Source organism: Phyllostomus discolor, chromosome 12 (genome assembly GCF_004126475.2).
Source record: "Phyllostomus discolor isolate MPI-MPIP mPhyDis1 chromosome 12, mPhyDis1.pri.v3, whole genome shotgun sequence".
Classification (NCBI taxonomy): domain Eukaryota; kingdom Metazoa; phylum Chordata; class Mammalia; order Chiroptera; family Phyllostomidae; genus Phyllostomus; species Phyllostomus discolor.
Window position 1 is genome coordinate 21,962,498 of NC_040914.2, and position 26,632 is coordinate 21,989,129.

Here is a 26,632-nt window from a genome sequence, read left to right on the forward strand (position 1 = left end):
TGACTGTCCCTGCTCCCCACTTCAGGTCCTGCAGGGTCTGCCTCACCTCAGCCCAGCTCCTCAGAACACCTGGATCCACAGATGGGAGGAAGGTAACCAGGTGTAGGCGTAGTGATGGGCCTCTCCAGCAGAAGGAGCAGCCTGAGCAAAGCCCACAGGGCTGGTCCTGCCCTTGGGAGAGGAGGAGCAGGGTGGCGGGACTCAAGCTGCAGCCCTGCAGAGTGCAGAGCTGGGGGAGGAGAAAGAGAGGGGTTTTCTCTCGGGGTTTTCTCGCGGGGTTTCCTCCTCTTACCAAGTTCTTCCCTTCCCTCTCCTCCTCCCACCTGCAGAGCGGCCCCATCATACAGACCCACCCCATGTGGATGGTGTCCACTCTGGGCCAGGCCAAGTCGCACCCCACACTTTACCTGTAGGAACACCTCCATCTTCTTGGCAACCCACTGTGTTCCCTGGCTCCGGCTGTCATAACACAGTGCCGCCACTAGGGGTGTAAACCCCAGAAATTCAAATTCTCACCGTTCCTGAGACAGGAAGTTCAACACCAAGGTGTTGGTAGGACTGGTCCCCTCTGAGGCCTTTCTGCTTGGCTTGCACATGGTTCGTCCCCTGTGGTCTCTTCTCTGTGCATGTCTGGGCCCTAACCTCTCCTTATTAGGACACCAATCCTATTAGATGAGGGTCTACTCTGGTGACCTCACTGTACATTAATCTCCCTAAAAGACCCCATCTCCAAAACCAGTCACATTCAGCAGTAGTGGGGGCCATGACATGAACAGATAAAATTTGTGGGTGACAGAATTCAGCCCACAGCACCTCGTGATCCTGGGCTTCCGACTGTGGGCTGGGAAGAAACCTGAGTCTCCTCATCCTGGGAAGGACTCAGTGGGACCAATGGGGACTGGACCCAGGGGCTACGCTGGCACAGAGGCTTTAGTCAGGGACACACTCAGGGATTCCACCTCCAGGACCTCGCTCTCTGTCTCTCTCTTCCCCAGATCTGGTACCTAACATCCACACCCAGGGCACCCTGGAATCTGGCCACACCAACAACATTACCTGTACACTGCCATGGGCCTGTGACAGAGAGACACCACGGGTCTTCTCCTGGATGGGGGTCAACCTCACACCCCTGGGTCCCAGGGCTCCCAACTCCTCAGTGCTCACCCTCACACCAGGGCTCCAGCACCACAGCACCAACCTCACCTGTCAGGTGTCCTTGGAGAATGGTCTGATCAGGCAGAGGACCATCCAGCTCAATGTGACCTGTGAGTACCTGATCAGGGCAGCAGTCTCTGGGGGTGAAGGATGTTTGGGGTTAGGGTGCTGGTCCCTGCAAACCCCAGATGCAGAGGAAGGAAGGAGGACACCCAATTTCACTCCCTTCCTGTCTATACAGTTTGTTGGTGGAAAGGGACGTTGCCCACCATTCTGCCACTGAACAGGGAACAATTATGTCTGTCTGTGCAGAAGTGCTCCAGAACCTAACCATCATGTTCTGGAAAGAAGGCAAAGGTAGGGTGCATCTTCTCCTGTCTGGGGGTGGTAGAAGTGGGTCTCCCTGCATCCTTCAGAGCAGAGCTGGGATTTCAGAACTCAGATGGGAGACAGAATCAGGCCACGGGAGAGGACAGCAGAGCTGAGAAAGCCCCACTCACTCCTCCTCGGCTTAGAAACTGGCCTCCTTACCCCAACCCCCTCACGGGACACTGCATGAGGTTCTCAGATGTACAGCACTGTGGGCAGACGTTCATAGGACTTACAAAGGGATAAGTTAACTCCACCCTGTCACCATCCATAGTTATTAAAATAGTATTCACTATGTTCTCTCTGCTGTACTTCACATCCCATGACTATTTTTTAATGGGCAATTTGTAATACTGTTTCAAATCTCCCTGAATTTCTTCTAGTAGCCTCATGTAAACACCCCCAACATGGCCACTCAGTTGGGCCTCACAGGACTTCTTGCTTCTCTGGGAGCAGGTGAGGCCAGGCCACACCCTGGCGGTAGCTGTGCTCTGTGCCATCCTCCCACCATGTCCTCCATGCCAGCACCATCGCCTGGCCAGCTCCCACCCTTTATTGTGGTCTGCTTAAGCCTCTCCTCCTCCAGGAAGGCCTCCCTGACCTACCAGTCTCATTCAAGTCCTGTCCTCAGGGCTCCCTCAATTCAGTTAACCCCCCATCAAAAAGTATATCTTACTGCTCTGTGAGAACCTGTTTTGGGGGTGTCTTATCCATCAGACTGTGAGCTCTGAGACACAGCTGAACTGGGCAGGTCATAGTGTACCACTGTTGTCAGACATAAATGACAAGGTTCATCCGGAGAAATCTGGGGTTTCTGTTAGCACTGGCAGACAATGCAGGAGGCATGGGAACCGGGGCAGTCCAGCCAAATCCTCAGCAGCCTCTTGCAGAGGCTGTAGTGCCTGCTCCTAGCCCTGTCCCCTTGGGGCTGAGCTCAGATGGTAGAGCCCATGGGATTATGGAAGAGAAGAAACTGATGTACATAATGTATGGAGTGGGGAGACAGCATGTACACACAGATGGTGAGAGAGACAGACACAGAGGGAAATATAGACACGGAAAGAGAGCCAGACATATAGATGAAGAGGAAGATTGAAGGGGGGAGAGTCAGGGAGGTGGAGAGAGAGGCAGAGCCACAGAGAGGCAGGGACATACAGACAGTGAGAGAGGCAGACAGAGGGAGACCTAACCACACCTGGGGCTTGACTCTCTCTCTGTCTTGCCAGGATATCAAGTTCTGGCCAATAGCTCATCTCTCCAAGTCCAGGAGAGCAACTACCTGCAGCTGGTGTGTAAAGCTGACAGCAACCCATCTGCTTGCATGAGGTGGACACGGGGCAGCCTGACCCTGGAGTCCATGGACCCAGGGGTCCTGAAGCTGCCCCAGGTGGAACTGGAGGACCATGGGAAATACATCTGCCAAGCTCAGCAGCACAAGTCAGCCTCCCTGGAAGCCTCTGTGACCCTCAGAGTGAAGAGTGAGTAGGGACACACCTGGGGCAGGGCCCTGGGGTCTTGGGGAGGAGAGAGGCTCCTGTGATCCCTCCCCTGTTTCTCCCCACAGATGCCCCACAGCTGAAGGGACCCTCCTGCTCCTGGGAGGACGAGAGTCAGCCCTGCAGCTGCTCCTCCCGAGCCCAGCCAGCCCCCTCCCTGCGCTGGTGGCTGAGGGAGGGGCTGCTGGAAGGGAACCACAGCAGTTCCTCCTACAAGATCACCTTGCACTCAGCAGAGCCCTGGGCCAACAGCTCCCTGAGCATCTGTGGGGAGTTTACCTCCAACCTCAGGCTGGGATGTGAGGCTCAAAACACCCACGGGAAAGAGATTGTGACTGTCCTGCTGCTACCAGGTCAGGTGTGAGGGGGAAGCCCAGGGAGGGGGCACACAGCTCTGGACCCTAGAAGACACTGAGTGGGAGGGAAAGTTGCCTGACTTTGGCAAAGGGGCACTGCAGTCTGGGCCCCTGAGATGTTGGTTGGGGAGGGACTAGGGGACCTGGAGGCTGCAGTCACATGAAGGGTGGAGGACAAAGGAGTCCTGGATGGTAGTGGGCACACTCCTCAGCATGGATTCGACAAGGTGGGTTGCTCAGATACCTGCTTCGGGAAACAGGAACTCACCCAAAGTGTCTCGTCTCAGCAGGGAGACCAGAAAATAGGACAAACGTGATTCAGGGGTCTGTTGGGGGAGCTGGTGCCTCAGCCCTGCTGGCTGTCTGCCTTGGCCTCTTCATATGAGTGGGTGGTGGCCCCATGCTTGACAAAGGCCTCAGGAGGTCGAGGTGATGGTTTGTGGGGGCGGGGATGCAAAGAATCTCCAAACCTGAAAACTCAGAGTTGTGACAAGGTGATAAATCTTGGAACAGGCATCACAAGTTAAGGAAGAGTCAGGAAGTCAGCCTCCTGGCACCTTGGCCAGGTGCACTGTGCTCCCAACACCTGGCTGCAGCTGTCTGGGAAGAGGGATGTGTGTTCCTGTCCTGGTCCCTGCAGCCAGGAAGCAGCCTCCACACCTGTATCAGTAAGCCCTGCCAGGTCCCCAGGTGCAAGTCTTCTCACCTGAAAGGCCCTGTCTCTCTCCTCAGACTGAGGATCTGCAGGAAGAAATGGGCAGAGAAGGCAGAGAGCCAGGAAGGCATCTCCCAGGTGCGTGCCGGGGGCCACGTTCCACCCAGTGTCTCTGTGGTGAACACAGGTGTTCCTCCTCTGCCCCCAAACTTGGCCCTCCCCCAGGTTTCCTGGCACAGCCCCTCAGATGTCAGAACTGTCCTCTCCCGCATCCCCCAGAGCCTGTCATTGGCCAAGTCTTGACCCATTCTCTTGTAGCAATGCCCTTGTCCTTTGCTTCCTGTCCTGCTGAGCCCCCAACCACTTCCCGGTGTCCCTGATTCCACCTCCCCTCTCCGAACATTCCCCACACAGCTGTCCTGCTCCCACCATTAACATCAGTGAGTTCAACAGAAACACAATACAAACAACATTTATAACTTACAACTTCCTAGGAATGGTATCCAAAAAGTAGGAAGGAACATGAGATCAGCTTTCCTGTCTGTAAAAAGGGATAACAGTCATATTCATGGAGAGAGGTCATAAGGATTATGTGAGATAGTAATAAGAAAAAGCTTTTATGATTAAAGTTTGTGAATGGTACAAATGGGGAATTGAGTGCAGGAGTGAGTGAGTGATACAGTGAGTGAATCCTCAGGAAATGGGTGTGAAATGGACAAATGAATAAGACCTCTCAAGCTCCAAATAGCCATCTCCAGACCCCAAAGGCCAGCTCGGATGTCCTTCTCTCCTCCCACTCAGGGTCACCTGAGTGCACCCTCCTCCCACAACCTGCCCCCAGTGCCAGCCGCCTCCCCCTCAGAGCATGAGCTCCACTACACTGCTCTCAGTTTCCACAACATGAAACCACACAACCCTCAGGCCCAGGAGACCCTGTATTCTGAGGTCAAGATCTGGAAATGATGGCACACCCCCTCCCGGAGGAGCTGGCTGGAGCCCAGAAAATGCATCTCCGAAAAGAAAAGTGTGTCAGGGTCCAATTCTTAAACAGCTAACAGCCCTCTGAGCCAAAAGTCATGAATGGAAACATGAAGTTCCTTGGAGTGGCTGAAGTGGCAGAGATTCCTGGGTTCAAACCCAGGCTCAGCTACTTCTTGAGGGTGTTCCAGCAGGCAAGTCACTTTACCTCTGTGTGCCTCAGTTTCCTGCTCTGTAACATGGGGGATAATCTGATGACCTACATTGTTAAGTGAGAAAACATGCACCGTTGACATTAAGGATATTGTTGTGTATTAAGTTCACCTCAGGTCAGAGGGAGATGTCAGTTTTCTCTCTACCTTTATCTTCTGGTTGGTTGGCGATTTTTAAGAACGTGTGTTATCTTCATTGGGTGCAGATGAACTTGTATTATTTTAAAATATTTCTATTTCCATTTCTAAATGTAACTCTTTGGCAGGAGAAGATATTTCCCAATACATGCATGTAAGAAATGGTTCATCCAGAGTCAATAAATACTGTGTAAGGATCTTGCAAAAATCAGTGAGGAAAAGGCAGACAACCCGAGAGAAAAAAATGGGATGTTCCAGGGCCAACAAGCACAGGCGAAGGCTGCAGGCTTCAACAGCGATCAGGGAACTGCAAATAGAAGCTGCAGTGCTCTGCCACCACACAGCACCACACTGGCAAAAATAATAAAAAGAACATAAAAAGCACCAGGTGTTGAGAACATTGCACTGAGTGAAAAAAGAGCCAGTCACAGAAAGACAGACACTGTGATCCCACTTACACCCTTTATCTACCGCATTAAACTTGGAGAAACAGAGGAGACAGGGCCCCTGGGGAGGAAACATGGGAAGTAGCTACAGAGTTTCAGTTTTGCAACATGAAGTCATTCTAGAGAATCATGGACAACCACATGGGTAGACTCAACACCATTGTGCTGTGCACTTGAAAATAGTGAAGGATTTTGTGTTTGTAACCACAATAAAGAAAAGTAGCATATAGTGGTTATCAAAGGCTTGAGAATGGGGCACTACATGGGCTGTTTGTGTTGAACGGGTACAGAATTTCAGTTCAGGATGAGGAAGAAGTTCTGGAGGTGGATGGTGGCGATGGTTGCACAGAGTGAATGTACTGAAGGCCACTAAACTGCAGGCTTAAAAATAGCTAAAGAGTAAGTTTTATGCTGTGTGTGCCTTACAGCAATAAAAACATTTTGAAAGACAATCAAGTGTTGGCTGGGATGTGCAGTCACTGGGACTCGGAGACACGCTGGTGGGGAGGAGAACTGGGACGACTTCTTGGGAGACACAGAGCATATGAGCCAGCAGTTCCACTCTGGGGGCGGGGGGGCAGAGCTAACACAGAAGTGTGCAAATGCCCCTGAAACATGCATCTGGAAGTCCCCAGCAGCACTCCCTGTGAGGGCTGAGCAATGCAACCTCCCCAAATTCACATTTGCAGGTCCACATAGTGTAGGTTATTCACAAAGTGGAAGAAGCCGACAACATGTCCACACCATGTGTGTGAATCCTATTTTGTTGAGGAAGAGAACCCAGACACAGAGTATGTGCTGTGTGATACCATTGACATGAGGTTCAGAAGCAGACAAAACTCATCTTTGGGCCCTGGCTGGTGTAGCTCAGTGGATTGTGTGTGGACTGCAAATCAAAGGGTCCCCGGTTTGATTCCCAGTCAGGGCCGCAGGGTTACAGGCCAGGTCCCCAGTGGGGGCCACATGAGAGGCAACACACACTGATGTTTCTCTCCCTCTCTTCCTTTGTCCCTTCCTCTCTGTCTAAAAACAAATAAATAAAATATATTTTTTAAAAAACCTCATCTTTGGTTTCCAAAATCTGGACCCTGGTCACCCTCAGGGGGAAATGACAGAATGTGGGCAGTGGGACCCTTCCGGGGAGAAGGATCCTCAGGGCTAATGTGCGTCCCTCTCTGCACAGAGCTGCAGACACCCCACAGCCCAGACATGCTGGCGCCCAGGGAAAAGCAGACCGGGAGCTGACTCTGAGCCCTGCCCACCTCGGGGTCTCCCCTGCATCACCAGAGCAGGACCAGGACCTCTGAGTGCAGACACATGAGTCTCCTAAGGGCCCCCCATTACAAAGGCTGGTTAACCTCCTGCATGAGCAGGAGTCAGAGCCTCATCTGGGAGCCGTGCTGGGTCCCACAGGGTGTAGGACTCTTAATGTTCCTGTGAGAGCCGGGGAGAAGGGAAGTGGGGGTGCCTGTGAGGAGAAGGCAGTGCTCACTCACTCATTCATTCATTCACTCACTCATTCATTCACAAGCACTCTGTGAGCATCTAAGTGTTGGTTGGCTGCAGAGAAGAAAAGAGAGGACCCATGGATCTGCTCCGCGTCCATGAGAAAGTCCCCACCAGAGACATGGCTCCTTTCTAGGACAGAAAGGTGGCTTTAGAGCTGTGGTCACTGGTCAGTTTACCACGTTTTCTCTTTACATACTGTGTATTTTCTAACATGTGAATATAAGTGCAGGATTTTTAAAAATCTAATGTGCTGAGGAAGTGCAATACTATTTTCCAAAGCATATGCACTTTTATAACATAGAGCAAAGCAAAACAGTTCCATTTTTTAATATCTGTTCCCACAGTTGGTATCTTCTGTTTTTCAGTTTATTGATAAAGGAAACTTACAGAATCACGGTGGAACCCCCGTGTGTGGTTTAAATTAAATTATCTGATGTTAATAATGTTGAACATAGTTTCATGTATTTATTCACCATTTGTGTGTCTTCATAGAAATGTCTATTGAAATAATTGACCAAATTTTAAGCATGGTTGTTCCTTTTGTTGTTGTTATTTAGTGGCTTTTTCTTTCTACAACTGGGCTGATTTTTTGTTTATTGGTTTGTTTGAGAATTTGGGGTATATTCTGGATACAACACATTCACAAAGTCTATATTTGCAGGTATATTTCTCCAAGTCTGCAACTTTTTCTTTAACTCTATTAATGGTGTTCTTTATAGAACAACAACCTCCTGTTCCCAAAAAACCTGTGCCCCTTGTGAGGTGACCCTGAAATGTATTGGGACATGGAAGAGCAGAAAACTAGTTCTGGAGCAGGATGGGGACATTCAAGGGGGGGAGAAGGTCACATGGGCAGTGCAGAGGGTGAATATTGGCCACCCAAAGAGAGCCTGGTACCTGCAAATGTTACCTAATGAAGAAAAGTGTCTTTGCAGATGGGATGCAGGTGAGGATATTGACCTGGACAGGATCCTCCCTTGTTAGGTTTGGTCCCTGAATTTAGTCACACATATCCTCCAAGGAAGACACAGAAGGTGACTTTCTGGACACAGAGCAGGATGAGGCAGTGTGGCAAGGGAATGGGTTGCAGTGACCCAGACACCAACCAAGGATGACGAAGAGTCCCAGGTCCTGGTAATCACAAAGGTGGACTTTCCCATCGAGTCTTTGAGAGTGAGTCCCATCAACCACTGGATTTCCACACATCAAAACTAATTTTTCATCATGGGATTCAGGAAATGGGGACCCAAGATGTGGCACCTAGTCATTCTCTGTTCCAGGGGCCTCGCCAAGAACTTAGAAGCGCAGAATGAGAAGATATTTCACTTCTTGCATGAACTTCTGGCCCCAGGGACCAAAAGAATAAAACTTTACTAAAAAAGGCTCTGAGTGTGTGGTAACTGTTTCAATGGCCTCAGTAAAGCAACACAGGCAGGAATTCACTGGGCAGCTCTGGAAAAAGGCAGAGAAAGAATTGAGAAAAGTCCTCCTCCTCTGTACCCCCTCCTCTATTTTTCTTTGTGGACAAACTTCTCAGGGGCTTTCTGGACCCTGTGATCTCATATTCCCTCCTCCAGTTCTCTGCTCATCCTGCTCCAATCACATCTTCACACCTTTCCCACCAACCACTGAGAACCAGTGATGATGTGTTTTCTTATGTTTTCTCTTCTCTGTGGGCCACCAGAGCCTGTCCTCCCTCACCACTGCCACCTTCTCACACTGACACCTGTGCCTCCATCTCCAGTCCTGACCATCTCCTCATCTCCAGCATTCATGCCAGGGCTCTCACTGACGTCTCCTGGTGGTCATGAGGTGGCTTCTCAGAATGAAGATCCCCCTCAAGACCCCTTTTCTGGTCTCTGCAACACAGTCCCTACCTCTTGTGGTTCTGTGCTGTAGTTCTTCAGTGATTTAAATCTATCCTATTGTCTCCAGAATGGCAGCTTCTGGATGGCAGAGATTTTGATGCTGGGTCCACAGGCACTTCCCCAGTGTCCACAACAAAGCTGACACACAGTAGGCATTCAGTTGTACTTGCTAAAGAAGATATAAATAAATGATGACCCTACATATTTCATTGTTCACAATGAAAAATACAAGAATTACACACACACAGAGACACACACACAAAATGAGGTGACTTAACTGAGACCAAAGGATAATCAGCACTTGGAGGTGTAGGAATCTGAAGGGAAGGCCATTTCAACAGGAGGAACTGTACATGCAAAGTCTCAGAGTCACAAAGACCCTGGCTCAGATGGGAGCAGAGATGATGTGAGACTGCAGAAGAGGGTGGAATCCAGTGAAGAGTCCAGCAGGGCATAGGCCATGCGAGCCCTAAATCCAGCCTGTGGACTTTGCCTTCATCCCAGCCACAGACAGGAAACATCACTGTTCATACTGTGCAGAACCTGGAGGATAGGTGTCTGCAAACACAGTCTATTGGCCTCAGTTGAAGACAGAGGTGGAGGCAGGACAATGCTGGGTTCAGACACCAAGGAAGAGATGAGGCCATAGGAATGACCAGGGATGGTATAGAGAGGAAACGGGCATTGAGCTGAGCTGTGATAAGGAGAAAAGGTGGACAAGACTTGATAATGTACCAAATCACAAAGAAGGAAAGGAGGGCACTGTGTCATCTGTGTGACTACGACCCTACAAAGAAGTGAATTTGGGGAGGAAGATGGCAGCTCAGCTGTAACCATGCTCAGCAGAGCAATCCCAGGGACTTTGTATCAATGACATGTTTGGTAGTGAGAATCCTGAGTCACTCACTTGAGACATTGACCAGATTCTGTGTTTGCATCTTTCATGCCCTTTGTGGGCCTCATCAACTTCCTTCTGTGGTACCTGACTCTGAGAGAAGAGACCAGGGTTTTCCAGTATTGTTGGATCAGGGTGCAGTAGGCAGCAGACCCAACCTCTTGTTCCTTTCTCAAGGGATAGAGGGGAAAGGAAATTCAGGGATGGCAGATCTCGTCCCACAGATTTTCTTGAGCACTGAAGGTTCCTCCCAACCTAGACACTCACAAAGGCTACTCATGTGGGGTCCCCACCCACCACCCCTTCAGATCCTACCAGCACTACCCCTGATTTGCTGGGATCCCGGGTCCTGGTTTTTGACTCAACCACATGTCTCCTACCCTCCCCTTCCTTCCCTTGTCCTTGAGGCAGAGCTCACATGAGGATGATGAGGCAGAGCAGCAGGAGTAGGGTCTTAGCAGCTGCATCCACAATGGCCACCAGCACCACCACTGCCCTGGGACCTGATTTTCCTGCAGGGAAGAGGGCCAAGGAGGGCGTCATCTGCTCAATGGCAATACTGTGTCTTTCCACTTCCACTAGGAACCTAGAGGTCGTGCACCAGGCTTTTCTGCATCCATATATGCAGGACTGCCTGTGCCTTTACCCTTGAACTTGCCCTGACCCCCTGCACTTGGACTGAAAATAAAAGACCTCATATGAAATTTACCAAAATAATACATCTTGTTAATAAATTAATAGTATGGACAAAGTGAAAAGCCAACCTATTTAATGGGAGAAATATTTGCTATTCTTAGATCCAATAAGGGTTATTATCTAGCACATATAAAGAACTCTACAGTCCTGGCTGGCAGCTCAGTGGGTCAAAGCATCATCCTGATACGCCAAGATTGTGAGTTTGATCCCTGGTCAGAACACATACAAGAAGCAACCAATGAATCCATAAATAAGTATAACAATACATTAGTGTTCCTCTCTCTCTCTTTCTCCCATCTTCTTTCTGTAAAATCAATTTAGAAAATAAATTCTGTACTACTTCACAATGGTCAGAATGGCCATCATAAACAAATTCACAAAGAACAAGTGCTGGCGAGGTTGTGGAGAAAAGGGAACCCTTGTGCACTGTTGGTGGGAATGCAGACTGGTGCAGCCACTGTGGAAAACAGTATGGAATTTCCTCAAAAAACTAAAAAGGGAACTCCCTTTTTTACTACAAATCCCACTGCTTGGATTATACCCTAAAAATCTGAAAACACCAATTCAAAGAGCTTATGCACCCCAATGTTCATAGCAAGATTATTTACAATAGCCAAGTGGAAGAAACAGCCCTAATGCCTATCAGTAAATGAGTGGATCAAAAAACTGTAGTATGTTTACACAATGGAATGCACAGCAGAAAGAAAGAAGGAGCTTCTACCCTTTGGGACACATGGTGGAACTGGAGAGCATTATGCTAAGTGAAATAAACCAGGTGGCGAAAGACAAATACCATATGATCTCACCTATAAGTGGAACTTAATCAGCAAAACAAACAAGCAAGCAAAATAAAACCAGAGACATGGAAATAAAGAACAATCTGACAGTGACCAGAGGGGAGGGAGGAGGGGATAATGGGGGAAAGAAAGGAAAGGGTAAAGACAAGGAACATGTATAAAGGACACATGGACAAGGAGAATGGGGGCGAGGATTGTGGGAGAGGGGTGATGGGCAGGGCAGGGGATAATAATAGGGGAAAATGTGCCGAACTCTAATTGAATGACAATGAAAAAAAGAAAAGAAATCATTAACAAAAAAATCATTCTTTTTTTTATTATTGTTTTTGGAGTACAGTTGTCTCCATTTTCCTTCCACCACCCTAACATCCCCCACTCAATCCCACCACCCTGGTCTTGTCAATGGGCACTTAACACATGTTCCCTGATGACCTCTCCCTTTCTTTTCCTGGTTATCCCTCCCCTCCCTCCCCTCTGGTCACTGTCAGATTGGTTTTTATTTCCTTGTCTGGTTCTATTTTGCTTATTTGTTTGTTTTGTTGATTAGGTTCCACTTACAGGTGAGATCTTATGGTATTTGTCTTTCACAACGTAGCTTATTTCACTTAGCATAACACTTAGCATAATGCTCTCCAGTTCCTGCCATGCTGTCGCAAAAGGTAGTACTTCCTTCTTTCTTTCTGCTGCATAGTATTCCACTGTGTAACTGTACCATTTGTTTGTTTGTTTGTTTGGTCTTTTTTTTTTGATCCACTCAGAAAACTACACAACACTGAGGAAAGAAATTAAGGGAGACACAAATAAATGGAAGCATATACAGTGTTCATGGGTTGGAAGAGTTAATATCATCATAATGTCCATACTACCCATAGCAATTTACAGATTCAATGCAAGCACTGTTAAAATACCCATGACATATTTCACAGATATAGAACAAACATTTCAAATACTTATATGGAACCATAAACAACCCCAAATAGCTGCAGCAATTTTGAGAAAGAAGAATAAGAAGGAGGAATCACCATCTGACATCAAATTACACTGTAATGTCACAGTAATCAAAACAGTCTGGTACTGGATAACAACAGACACACAGTCAATGGAACAGAATACAGAGCCCAGAAATAAACCCATGTCTCTATTGTCAAAATAAAACATTCTTACAATTCATCAACCCAAAAAGTCAAACAACTCAGTTAGAAAAAAGGCAAAAATGCCCTGACTGGTGTGAGCAGCTGGTGTTCAAGAGAAGAAAGGTGTGTGCCCCATTCACAGGCCCAGGGCACAGAGCAGGTCAGGTTTGCAGAGGGGCCCCACTCCAGGGCCCTGGGATGAGGAGGAGTATGTGACTGAGGACTGGTGAGAAGGGGGAACAGAGGATGAGGATGAGGGTCCCAGGTGAGGCCTTCAGAGAAGCCTCAGGGTTTGGTCCAGCTCTCCCTCTGACCCTGGTAGGAGTTGTTCCTGGGGTTCCCCTCCAGCAGACCCTCCCACACCCTCCAGAATAGTGAGGGGGCAGGCTGGGCTCGGGAGGGGCAGCTGCAGGCCTGACCCTCATTCTCCTAGGAGCAGGAGGGTCCCTGCAGCTGTGGGAGGTCTGTGGAGAGAAACGGGAGGGATCAGAGAAGTCTCTCTCCTCCCCAAGACCCTAGGGCCTGCCCACAGGTGTGTTCTTACTCTTCACGCTGAGAGTCACAGAAGCTTCTAGAGAGGCTGACTTGTGCTGCTGAGCTCAGCAGATGTATTCCTCATGGTTGTCCAGTTCCACCTGGGGCAGCTTCAGGACCCCTGGGTCCATGGACTCCAGGTTCAGGCTTCCCCGTCCACCTCATACTGGTGGGCGGGTTGCTGTCAGCTTTACACACCAGGTGCAGGTAGTTGCTCTCCTGGACTTGGAGAGGTGAGCCATTAGACAGAACTTTAGATCCTGGCAAGACAGAGAGAGAGTCAAGCCCCAGCTGTGGTTAGGTCTCCCTCTGTCTCCCTCTCTCCCCAGCTGTAAGTCCCTGCCTCTCTGTGGCTCTGCCTGTCTCTTCATCTCCCTGGTTCTCCGCCTCAACTTCCCTCATCATCTATATGTCCCTCTGTCTTTTCATTACTGTATCTCCCTTTGACTCTGTCTCTCTCATCATCTGTTGCACATGCTCTCTCCCCACTCCATACATTATGCACATCAGTTTTTTCTCTTCCATAATCCCATGGGCTCTATCATCTGAGCTCAGCCCCAAGGAACAGGGCTAGGGGAAGGCACTACAGCCTCTGCAAATGGCTTCTGAGTGTTTGGTAGGACCACTCTGGTCCTCGCACCTCCTGCCTTTGCTGTCAGTGCCAACACAGACCCCAAACATTTCTGTATGAGCTTTACCATTTGTGTTTGTCAAGCACAGTTCACTCAAACCTGTCTCATTCAGTTGTGTCTCAGAGCTCACAGTCTCATGGATGAGACACCCCAAAAGTAGGTTTTCACAGAGCAATAACATGTACTTTATGAGAGGGGGTTAACTGTTGAGGGAGTTCTGAGGACAAGAATTGAATGAGACTGTCAGATCAGGGAAGGCTTCCTGGAGGAGGAGAGGCCTAAGCAGACCACAATAAAGGGTGGGAGCTGGCCAAGCAATGGTGCTGGCATGGAGGACATTGTGGGAGGATGGCACAGAGCACAGCTTCCACCAGGGTGTGGCATGGCCCCGCCTGCTCCCAGAGAAGGAAGTAGTTCTGTGAGGCCCCTCTTAGTGGCCATGCTGGGGGTGTTTACACAAGGCTACTAGGAGGAATTCAAGGAGATTTAAAAAATAATATTACAAATTGACTGTTAAAAAATAGTTATGGGATGTAAAGTACATCAGAAAGAATATAGTGAATACTATTTTAATAACTATGGATGGTGCCAGGGGGGAGCTAAACTTATCCCTTTGTAAGTTCTATGAATGTCTGACCACAATGCTATACATCTGAGAACCTCATGCAGTGTCCCGTGAGGGGGTCAGTGTGGGGAGGCCAGTTTGTAAGCCAAGAAGAAATGAGTCGGGGGACTCTGACCTCTGCTGTCCTCTCCCGTGGCCTGATTCTGTCTCCTATCTGAGTTCTGAAATCCCAGCTCTGCTCTGAAGGGGGCAGGGAGACCCACTTCTACCACCCCCAGACAGGAGAAGATGCACCCTACCTTTGCCTTCTTTCCAGAACATGATGGTTAGGTTCTGGAGCACTTCTGCACAGACAGACATAATTGTTCCCTGTTCAGTGGCAGAAAGGTGGGCAACATCCCTTTCAACAGACAAACTGTATAGACAGGAAAGGAGTGAAATTGGGTGTCCTCCTTCCTCCCTCTGCATCCTGGGTTTGCAGGGACCAGTACTAAAACCCTCATCTCCCTCCATGCCCCAGTGACTGGTGTCCAGACCAGGTACTCACAGGTCACATTGAGCTGGATGGTCCTCTGCCTGATCAGACCATTCTCCAAGGACATCTGACAGGTGAGGTTGGTGCTGTGGTTCTGGGGGCCTGGTGTGATGGTGAGCACTGAGGAGTTGGGAGTTCCTGGACTCAGGGGTATAAGGTTGGCCCCCATCCAGGAGAAGACCCATGGTGTCTCTCTGTCACAGGCCCATGACACTGCACAGGTAATGTTGTTAGGGTGACCAGATTCCAGGATTCCCTGGATGTGGATACCAAGTACCAGATCTGGAGAAGAGAGAGATCAATGCCTGGAGATTGGATCCCCAAGTGTGCCTCTTACTGCAGCCTCTGTGCCAGGCCAGCCCCTACATCAAGTCCCCATCAATCTCCCCTGAGTCCTCCTCAGGATGAGGAGAATCTGGTTCCTTCCCAGCCCAGGAGCCCTCAGGACCCAGCCATGTGCCCTCACCTTGACCTCATTTCTTACCTGTCATATGTAGAGAAAGATGGTTGTGTATGTAATTGTATCTCACATAGGACCCTTCCTCCACCCTAAAGAAGTATCTCCCTGTGTCCCTTCTCTGTGCATCTCTGATGTGCAGGGAGCAATGGCAGATCCAGGGGTCCCCGACGAGGATGAATCAGCCCTTGGTCTCGTTCCTCACTTTATGATTTGGGTTGTTTGTGGCCACAGAAGCATCCTGGTCTGTGTAGGCTCCCACCCGGAACCAGTAGCCATGAACTGGGGCAGACTCAGTCCAGCCTATCTTGGGGTAGGTCACAGTGCAGGGCACAGAGATGCAGTGGCCCTCTTGCACCTTCACAGATCCCTGCACTCGCAGCTGGAATATCAGATCCTGAGCCAGGGACCCTGCAGGGAAAGACCAGTCAGCCACAACCTCCAACCCAGCCAACATGCTCTCCCCTGGGGCACTCACCTGCCCACAGCAGGGCCAGCAGCAGCAGCAGCAGCAGCAGCAGCAGCAGCAGCAGCAGCAGCAGCAACATCTCTGGATAAGTGTCAGGGTCTCTGTGTCACAGGACTGAGAGGAAGCCCCAACAGGAAGCCAGAAGAAGGGAAAATGGTGATGATCAAGAAGGAGGAAGTGGGCAGCCTGTGTGGTGGAGCTGGCTCAGCCCTTGGAGAATAAGTTCTTCCACTGTTCACATAGGGTCCCCATGGGGGCCCTACATGCTGAGGAGGACCCGGTGCAACAATCCCAGCTCCCTGTCCTCATCTGTCCCTCTGGCACTACTGTCCACACAGAAAAGCAGACACAGCTTCTCCACAATACATAGGATCAGTCCCCTGGGAGTGGGGCTCAGGAAGGGCTCACAGGAGATTGTGAGGCATGAGATGTGACATAATCCTGAAGGTAAGACAGGTGATGAGGACAAATGAATGAACACATAGCCCATCAGAGCATCTACTCTCTCAGGAGTGTGGAGTCAAAGGCGAGACTATAGCAGCCTTCATCCCTGTCCCTGAAAGTGGCTCCAACACCCAAGGAGGCAGAGGGTCCCCAGGCCATGCCAGCTCCCGGTGGTCCAGGGTGTGTTGGTGGGAGCACAGGCCAGGGCATGTAGGAAACCCACTTGCTCTGGGCAGTTGACAGTGAGCTCCCAGGTGAGAATTGCCAGAGTGTACAGGAGAAGGACACCCAGGGGGTCAGGAGCCTATGACCCCACAGGTGGTCCTCAGCTTGCTGGCCTTTTTGGAGCCCCCCTACCCAGGGGTCCCTGGTGCTGATTCAGATCAAGATGCCAGCACCGTGTGCCTTTGGAGTCAGGTGGGCCTGGCTCTTCTGCCCTCCAAGCCTCATTTTCCTCATCTGTCACAGGAGGCATCACAGTCTTCAACCCTCGTGGTCTGTGGGAGAACCCTAGGTAAGGTCAAGTGCTGACCCTGGGCTTCCTCAGTGGAGGCCTCCAGGGTGGGGTCAGGGGTTGGGTTCTGCAGCCAGACAGACCTGGACTCCAGCCTGGCTCCTCCATGCTCACTGTGCTGCCTTGGGAAAGACCTCACTGCCCTGTGTACAGTCGGATGCCCAGGATCACAAGGTGCTGTGGGCTGAATTGTTTCACCCACAAAATTTATCTGTTCATGTCGTGACCCACACTACTGCTGAATGTGACTGATTTTGGAAATCGGGTCTTTTACAGGGCTTAAGGTAGAATGAGGTCACTAGGGTAGACCCTCATCCAGTAGGACTGGTGTCCTTATAAGGAGAGTTTAGGGCACAGACACGCACAGAGGAGAGACCACAGGGGAAGAACCACCTGCAAACCAAGCAGAGAAGCCACAGAGAGGGCCAGTCCTACCAACACCTTGATGTTGAACTTCCTGTCTCCAGAACTGTGAGACTATGAATTGGTGTGGTTTACGCCCCTCGTGGTGGCACTGTGTTATGACAGTCGAGCCAGGGAACACAGGGGGTTGCCAAGATGCAGGTGTTCCTACAAGAAAAGTGTGGGGAGCAGCCTGGCCTGGACCACAGTGGACACCGTCCACACGGGTGGGTCTGTAGGACGGGGCCGCTCTGCAGGTGGGAGGAGGAGAGGGAAGGGAAGGACTTGGTAACAGGAGAAAACCCTGCATGGAAACCTCTCTGTTCCTCCTCCCCCAGCTCTGCATTCTGCAGGGCTGCAGCTTCAGTCTTGCCACCCTGCTCCTCCTCTCCCCAGGGCAAGACCAGCACCCTGGGCTCTGCTCAGACTGCTCTCTCTGCTGGAGAGGCCCGTCACTGTGCCTGCATCTTGGGTACTTGCCTCTCTTTTCTTGAGCATGCTGTTCTTGAGGGTCTGGGCTAAGGTGAGGCAGACCCTGCTGACCTGGAGTAGGGAGCAGGGACAGAGTGACAGGCTGGATGTTCAGGGTTGACACAAGAGGACGGTGGGCTGGGGGAACCTGAGGAAGGAGGAAGCATGGGTATGGGGGGTTGGGCAGGTGAGCTGGGGGGTGGAAGGGGAGCAGGGTTGTATGGGAGGGAAGTCACCCCATTTGAAGAGCAGGACCAGAGCCAGGGATGCTGGTGGGGCCGAGAGGGGGTCCCGCTCTATCCCACTTGCTTCAGCCAGACTTTCAGCCCCTCTGTTCCCGGGTCCCAGGGAATCTGCCCACTCCCCTCCCCTCCCTTCCACTTCCTCCTCCTCCACCTGCCCCTTTCCATTGCCCCCTTCCCTCTTTCTGTTCTTCTCCTGCTTCTCCACCCCCTACTCCTTTCAGGCAAGTCCACTTCCCTTCCCACCTGTCCTGGCTTCAGGTCTCAGTCTTTCCAAAGGTGGAGAGATGTTCCCACCTTCCCTGCCCATCCCCCAGTCCTCGGTCTCAGTGTGGACATAACTGCAGCTCCCACTCAGGCCAGTGTGTGTGGGGGTGGGGGGTAATGAGGCCGCAGGGACTGCTGGACCACAGGCTCAGGGACTGGGGGGATATGGTGACACAAAGGGGAGGGGGTGGGTTCTGAGAATGACAGGTCAGTGGAATGACTGAGAGGGACCTGGAGTCATGAGCGTCCCTGACCTTCCCTCCTGCTGGGATGTTGGGACAGTGGGCCTGACCATCAGGCCTGAATCTTCCCCTGCAAAGTTGCCCATGTGAGGACCCAGGGGGTGAGAATTGTTGTGTGTGTGTGTGTGTGTGTGTGTGTGTGTTCTTTGGAAGTGTTTGTGTCTCTGTGGCATGTGTTTCTGTCTGTAAGTGTTTATGTGTCTGAGTCTCTGTGTGTGTCTGTGTTTGTGGTCTGTGTGTGTCAGGTGTGTCTGTGTGTCTATCTGAAGTGTGTAGGTGTTTCTGTGTGTTTGTGTGCATGCCTGTGTTGTGTGTCTGTGGACAAGTATGTCTGTGTTTACAGTCTCTGTGCCTGGTGTTTGCGTCCGTGTGTGTATGTGAAGTATGTACCTGTGCATGTGTGTTTGTGTGCATGCACCTGTGTGTGTGGTCTCTCTGTATGTATCTAAGGTGTATGTGTGTGTGTCTGGTGGTGCCTGTCTTTTTCCCATGTGTCTCTCTGGGGAGTATGTCTGTATGTCTGTTCAGGTGTATCTGTGTCTGTGGGTGTGGGAGGATCTCTGTGTGTGTATCTGTGTGTCTGTGACTGTGTGTGTCTGTGGTCTCTGCGTGCACACATGTGAGGTGTGCATGTGATCTGTGAAGCTGATGTCCACATACTCAAATGTCAGCTTCTCAATAATTGCATGAAGAATATAATCCATTCCATGTTTCCTATAAACCTTTCCTGCTGTGTTCATCTTCAGACTCCTTATCACCAACCCATATAATACAGGATCTACTTAGTCATTCTTTGTCTGTCTTTTCTGCCATTAGAATGTAAGCCTCATGAAGGGTCTTGTACCTCTTCTTACTGCTGAATTCACCACACTGCTTAGAAACATGCTCGGTATATATTAGGGGATCAATAAGTATTTGCTTTAATGCTTGTAAAGAAATTTAGGAAAAAATAAGATGACTGGCCGTCTGCAGTGGGAAACTGTGCATTCTTCACCACACACACTTCCAGGGTTATCTGATTCTGGCCTTCTATTCTGTTTGAACTGTTTTACACTGTCATGGTTTACAGATAACTGGAAACCATGCAAACAGTTCAAGTCCACAGACACTCACAGGCATTTTGTCTGCTGAAGGGTCACTTGAATGCCCCCCAACCCAGTATCACATCCATTCACAACTTCACCTCAACACTCGTGCACTCCACACATATCTGTGCTCCTGTCATTTCTGCCTGGTTCCCTCCCTCATGAGTCAGATGACATGGGGACCTGCTGTGTAACGGGAATGGTGTTTCCATTATGCAGGATGAGAAAGTTCTAGGGAGCTCTGTACAACAGAGTGTTGGAAGTTAGTAATACTGGGCTCTTAAAAATTGGTTATGAGGGTAGATCTGATGTTAGGTGTTTTTAAACACAATAAAAGTCTTTAACACATGTTTATTTTGTATCTATATGAGAAATATGACATTACATTTTAAATAGTTTTTATCCTTGCCTGAGGACATTTTTCTCATTGTTGAGAGGGACACAAAAAGAGAGAAAGAGAGAGAGAAAGAGAGATGGATGTATGAAGGAAACATCAATTGACTGCCTTCTCGTACATGTCCCAACCAGGGATCAAACCCATAATCTGTGTATGGGCCCTGACCGGGAATTGAACCTGTGGCTTTTTGGTCTACAAGACCAACCAACTCAGCCACAATGGCTAAGGCTAAACTTTTTAGAAAGACTACATGAACAAATTTGTGTGTGTGTCACAACACATGGGTTGGCATTTTGGTTTGTGGTGTGTTCTAAGCATTAGTAACAAACAAGGCAACTGAGTAACACCCCTGGGATCATCTTAAGGGTTCTGTCTATTTCTATTGGGGCAACTGGAGGAAAATTAAACTGCAGAAGCAGGAAAATGACACCGTTGGGTTTGAGAGTTTACTCTGGCTTCTCTATGGATGACAGGTTGGAGGTGGGCGGAGAGCACTGAGGTGAGTTCTCCTGACTGTGTATGTAAAACCTCACAATGGAAAGTGAGTCTTTGGAGGCAGGCATGTGCATCTCTCACCAGCCCTGTGCACTAGCTTCCCACACAATGATGAGCTGCACAGTAGGTGATAAGGGTGTGCTGAGTGACAGGCTTCCCAGGTCTACATAAAGGCAAAGCCATAAGCAGCAGAGTCTTACATAAAGTTTTGCTTTCATTTTGCTAAACAGAATTACGTGCATCCTGTTTTCCTTCTTCTACCTACTCACTCACAGCCAGAGGGAATAGTCTGGAAGACCAGAAGTGAGAGGTGGACAAGAGTTTGTTTTTCCTTGTAAGTCAGGGCCTACTCAGCCAAGTGCTTCTCTGATGTGCAGAGGTGCTTAGGGGTGAAGAGAAGGGTTGAGGTGTTCCTCTGTCTGACCCTTTGTTTCTGGGGCCTGACTCCAGGACCTTCCCTGTGTCCTACACAGCAAAGGATATAAAGTTTTTCTCATCCCCCCTATTCTGAAGCCCCAGCCCTGCCAGTAAAAACAGGAGTGAGGTCAGTATCCAATCGAATGCTGGCCTGGGGCTGAGTGGCCTGAGAGCTGTTTTCTGGTGTTTGGGGCACTCAGAGGAGGGGTCACCTGGGAGAAATCTGACCCCTGGTGTAGTGGATGCTGGAGAGGGCACAGAAGAGCAGAAAGCCAACCCCTGGGTGGGCACTGCTGAGCTGAGTGAGGAAAACATGGAGAGCCACATAGAGGGAAAGGTTGGAGGGACATGAACTTCATGTTTTCAGCCCTTTCAGGACCCACACTTCCTGTGACTCTTTGACTCTGGGGCTCAGGCAAGAGTGGAGAGGAACTGCAGGAAGTGTCTGGGCAGAAGTGGGGCTGGGAGTCTTGGGGTGGTTGCGAACACCTGAGCAGAGGCCAGAAGGCTGCAGCCAGAAATGCAAAAACAAAAACAAAAACAAAAAAAGGGAAAGCCTGTCCTGGACTGTAAGAGTTACAATCAGCTTGGGTGGGGAAAGATAGAAAGCATGCTTGAAGGCATTCAGCTGGCTGGGGGACAGATAAAAAGTTAAAAGGAAACCTGATTTCTCCTAAGGTCTTGGAAGAGCTGTAAAGTATCATAAGGATCCCACTTTGAGTGGTGAATGCTCTCCTTCAATGATGCTCTGAGTCTGGCTTCATTATTCCCATCTAATGAGTTAGCACAGCATCCACTACACAGTTGACTTTTGTACAGGAGAAGAGCCCACGTCTAAGGAAGGGGGCACCCTGTACGTACCAACACCCTTGACAAGCATCATTGATTTAGGAGTCACCAGACCCTCACCCAGTCCCTCCCACTCTGCCCTGGGCCTGATAGATGGTTGGCCTCCAGAGGGCGCACCATCCACCAGAAGACAGATTCAGGGCAGTTGCTGCTGTCCATGGTGCTGAAATGGGGTCCAAAGGTGAGGCCAGATACCAGCCTCCCAACTCTGTAGAAGGGCCTAACCCCAGGGGCTTCTGTCCCAGTTTGGGTCCAGGAGGGAAAAGGTGTGGAGCTGGATGGATCTGTGGGGAAGCCGACAATCAGGAGTCATTGGGCTGGGCTCCTGTCTCTGCTCCATCTCCCCCCTCTTCTGTTCACTCTCAGGCTTTGTCCATCCTGAGGATGATGTCTGTCTCCCACCTGGCTGAGCCGCAGGCAGGAGGATGTGCTTGCTAAGGCTCTCTGTTTCCCGCCCTCTGGATGGCTCCTTCAGGTAGTTTGCTTCATTCCAGATTCACCAAAACAAAAAATCCAGCAGAACAGGGAACTTTCTAACACAAAGCTCCAACTCTGCTCCTCCACCGGCCAGACATCCTTCCCCTCCTGTCACTTTCAATGTCTCCACTAGTTATGAGTTGTTCAGGAACGTTTACAGCCTCACCATCACCACACCACCCTGTCAGCCATCAGCCCCCACACACCTCAGCCACACCCCTGCCACCACCTGAACACCTCCTGCCCCTTCTGGCCTCCTCACACTGAATTCACCTGGTTCCACATCCCTGTCGTAGTGTCCCCCTTCTCCAACATTGCAGCACACGCTTATCCTGTGAGAATTGGCTCAAATATCACCTCCTCATGCAAGCTGTGGTCGCTGTCTTTCCACCCCCTCCACTCCTGCCCTTACCCACAGTTAGGATTGGGGCCATGGTTTATCAACCTCAGTGCTGTGGATATTGGGACATTTGTAGCGAAGTGGGGTTTTGGTTGTGTGGGGGTGGGCTTTCCTGTGCATTTTACGATGCTAAGCAACATCCCTGGTCTCTGCCCACGAGATACCAGGAGCTTCCCCTGCCCTATTTTGACAACCACAGTATCTCCAGACATTTCCCAATGCCTGTGGGTGGTAACACCCTATGATGACAAAGAACCACGGGGTGAGAGTCTCCTGCCTCTGTCTTCACAGAGTCACTTCGGCAGATTGACAAACTTTCTCCAGTTCTTCTTTTCAAGGTCACCAGAGAAACATTCACTCCCAGTTCATTTCATAACAAAAGTACATTTCAGCTCCTTTGCATCACATTCATGAGAGAAACACTGGGAAATCCCTACATTTCTCCTCATTTATTTGTTCTCTAAACTTTTACTTCATGTCCATGGTACAATGGAACCAGTAAGAGGAAGAAGATACGGTTCCTCCCTCAGGGAGGCTCAAGTCCATGGTTTGGGGTTTGGGGAGGGCACAGAAACATGTAAACTATTAAAATACAGTGTGATGAGGTTCCCATGGCCTGGGGGTCCAAGGACCAGAGCTCTGGCCTTTGCCCTCAGGGGTGGAAAGGGAGTGGGAAAAGGCTTCTCAGGAGCAACCCCTCTCAAGATGCACCTTGAGGGGAAAGCAGGGGTTGGCCAAGCAGAGACGGGAGGGAAAGCATCCCAGGCAGTGGTGGTATCAGGCACAAAGCAAGGGGCTGGGAGAGGTCCTGGCCACTGTCTGGGTAGGAGCAGACCATGTGTGATAGCTGCAACCTGGGGTAAAGGAGGCAAGGTGGGGTCATGCTCCTGGATGTCTGCCTGGGGTATGCTCTCCAAGGGCTGCACAACTGGGCAGAGGAGGCTGGCCTTCAGCCTTCAGTCTGTCATGTAAAAAACAAATCTGGAAGTTGATAAGAAGACACTTTATTCAAAAGGATTATCATAATCCCTGGGAAGTGGCTTAGTTGTTTGCTGCATGATTTCCTACACCAAAGGGTTGCTGGTTCAATTCCTGGTTAGGGCACATGCCTAGGTTACAGTTTTGAACCCTGATTGGGACGCATATAAGAGGCAACTGATCAACATTTCCCTCTCTCTGTCTCTCTCTCTTTCCTTCTCTCTCTCTCTTAAAAATATATCCTCAGGTGAGGATTTTTAAACAAGGATTATTGCTATAAGGGGAGTGAGATTATTGCAAAGGGGGGAAGGAAACTATAGCAGTAAGAGAAGAAAGACTGTGTACACAACAGGTAAGTAACTGCCTACAGTAAGGATAAGGATGGGTGGAAGGTGGGGACCCCATGGAGCCTGAATACCATAGACTGAATCAGATTCCCCCAATCCAAATGTTGAAGCACGTGATAGTTATTTCAGAATAATTGAGATTAAAATGGTTCATGATAGTGTACCCTGAAGATTGATGGCTTTATAAGAAAACAAAGAGAAAGCAATGTCCCTTTCCTCTTCCCACATGCAAAAATAAATAAATAAATAAATAAATAAAAGCCACATGAGGATGGGGAGAATTCGGCCTCCAGAAAGCCAGGAGGTAGGCTCACACCAGCAACCAAACCTGCTAATACACAAACTTGGATTTCCCAACCTTAAATACATTTCTGTTGTTTGAAATGCCCAGTCCTTGGTACGTGGTTATGAAATCCTGAGCTAACTGAGTTCCCTGTCAGCCTGCAGGGTCATGCAGGCAAGCCTGTCCTATCCCCCCATAGGAACCAGCAGACCCCTCACTACAGACCCTCCACCCATGTCAGGTACTCGTTCATGCAGCTGCTGAGGGCAGCCCTCGGTGACTTGCATGGTGCGAGGTCCTCCACCCCAGCAGCGACTCTATGGGACTCACACACTGCTGTCAATCTAATTGGCTCAATGTTAACTGTCCTGAGCTCAGCCCTCATGGTGGGCCCCTGTTAGGAACCCTCCCTCCCTGAGGCCATGGTGTTGCCCTGGCAAGGGGCTGTGAACAGAGGGTAGCTCACCTTCTGAGTGCACCACCTGCTGAAGCCCAGGTGTCCCTGCATCTCGGTGCCAAGTGAGAATAGGCAGCTGGTGTGAGGGCTGCCCCTGCTCAGGAGATGTGAGAGAGGATGGGGAAGGGATAGGAGCTAGTCTAGGCCAGGGATGACCTCAGCTCAGCAGCTCCACCCAGAAGCAACTCGAGTTCAGCCTCAGGATTCCAGGAACCCAGATCATCTGAGCCCTGCTGTTGGCAGGAGAGGGGAGTGTGGAGGTCCATCCTGGAGACCCTGGGCCTAGAGGGGACAAGGTCTTGAAGCAGGGCCTGGGGCCTGATCAGCATGTGGCTGGTCGCATCCACCAGGCACATGTTTAGTTTTCCTCCCATAGTTTTTAATGTTTTTATTGTTATTTTTTCTTTAGTGTTTTACTTTTTCATTGAACATATTGAGATGACATTGGTTATTAATATCATGTAGACACAGGTGGACAATTCCATAACACATCTTCTGTTCATGGAATTTACTAACAACCCATTGTATGGCTGTGTCACATTCACCCATTCATCAGTAGACAGACATTTCGGTGTTTCTATTTTTGACGGTGAGATCACTGCTGTGAATATTGGTTATGCTTTTTTTGTTGGAACATATGTTCTTGGGCACGTGCCTGGGAATGGAATTGCTGGGTCACAGGGTAGTGTCCGTGTGTCACTATGAGAAGAAAGTGCAGACTGATCTCCATGGTGGCAGCTTCATTTCAGGTTCCTAACAGCACATATAAGCCTTCCAATTTCCCCCCCATGGTGACCTGCATTGTTATTCTCCTTGAAAAATATTACACGTCACATGTGGGGGTGGAGGGCTATTTCAACACACCTTTGATTTGCACTTCTGTGTAACAACAATGAAGTCATTTATTTTCTTGTGGAGTTACTGTCCATTTGTATTCATCTCTGGAGACAATTTTTTCACATCCTTTGCCCATTTTATAAAATTAATTTGTTTAGAACAGTCCAACCCTTTGCACATTTTTAATTCGGTTGACTGACGTTTTGTTGTTGAGTTTTAAGAATGTTTTTTGTTGAGGACTTGTTTTCTAAATTGATTTCACAGAGACAGGAAGGTACAGAAAGAGAACCATCAATTTGTTGTTACACTTATTGATGAATTTATTGGTTGCCTCTACTATGTGCCCTTAACAGGGATCAAACCCATAATGTCGGCACATCAGGATGATGCTCTAACCAACTGAGCCACCAGCCAGGACTTTAAGAGTTCTTTTTATGTGCTGGAGAATAAGCCTTAACAGATTTATGATCAGGGAATATTTGTCCCACTAAATGGATTGTTTTTCACTTTTTCCATATTCAATTAATGAACACGATGTGTTCTTTTGATCAATTCCAACTGAGATGTTTTATTTTCTGTCCCACTGCAGGGGGTCAGGGCAGGTTGAAGGGCAAAGTCACAGCCAGTCCTACATATATGGATGCAGGAAAGCCTGGAGGATGACCTTCAGGTTCCCAGTGGTGCCAAAGGACACAGGATTGCCATTGAGGAGGTGATGCCCTCCTCATCCCTCCTTCCTGCAGGAAAATCAGAGCCTCAGGCACTGGTGGTGCTGGTGGCCATTGTGGAAGCAGATGCTAAGACCGTGTTTCTCCTCCTCTGCCTCACCATCCTCCTGTGAGCCTTGCCCCAAGGGGAAGGGAGAGGAGGGGAGGGTAAGGGGCCCACAGCTGAGTGCAGGACCAGGGCCAGAGATGCCCTCCTGTCCTATTGTGATTCAATATGTCACTAAGCCTTGTCCACTCTTCCTCCTTAGCACAGCTCAGCTCAATTCCCATCTCCTCCCCATCCTGACCCTGGTCATTCCTGTGGCCTCATCTCTTCCTGGGTCCCTAAACCCAAAAAACTCCTGACTCCACCTCTGTTCTCACTTAGTCCTCCTGGTTGTGTTTGCAGAGACCTCTCCTCCAGGT

General features: G+C 49.7%; 3 long non-coding RNA genes and 1 pseudogene across 3 annotated transcripts; 1 reads left to right on the forward strand and 3 right to left on the reverse strand.

Moving 5' to 3' along the window:
• The window catches only part of LOC114510609, a 66,396-nt pseudogene that overhangs the window by 25,529 nt on the left and 14,235 nt on the right, over window positions 1-26,632 (reverse strand).
• LOC118497764 lies at window positions 1,032-25,263 on the reverse strand. Its single transcript, XR_004900299.1, has 4 exons — window positions 25,251-25,263; window positions 11,960-11,965; window positions 9,792-9,795; window positions 1,032-1,215 (listed from the first exon to the last, which is right to left on the reverse strand). It is a non-coding gene; the product is annotated as an uncharacterized LOC118497764 (long non-coding RNA).
• Window positions 9,742-26,583, forward strand: LOC118497755. Its single transcript, XR_004900288.1, has 4 exons — window positions 9,742-9,751; window positions 18,230-18,235; window positions 20,855-20,863; window positions 26,476-26,583. It is a non-coding gene; the product is annotated as an uncharacterized LOC118497755 (long non-coding RNA).
• LOC118497753 lies at window positions 9,854-10,635 on the reverse strand. Its single transcript, XR_004900286.1, has 3 exons — window positions 10,496-10,635; window positions 10,090-10,170; window positions 9,854-9,876 (listed from the first exon to the last, which is right to left on the reverse strand). It is a non-coding gene; the product is annotated as an uncharacterized LOC118497753 (long non-coding RNA).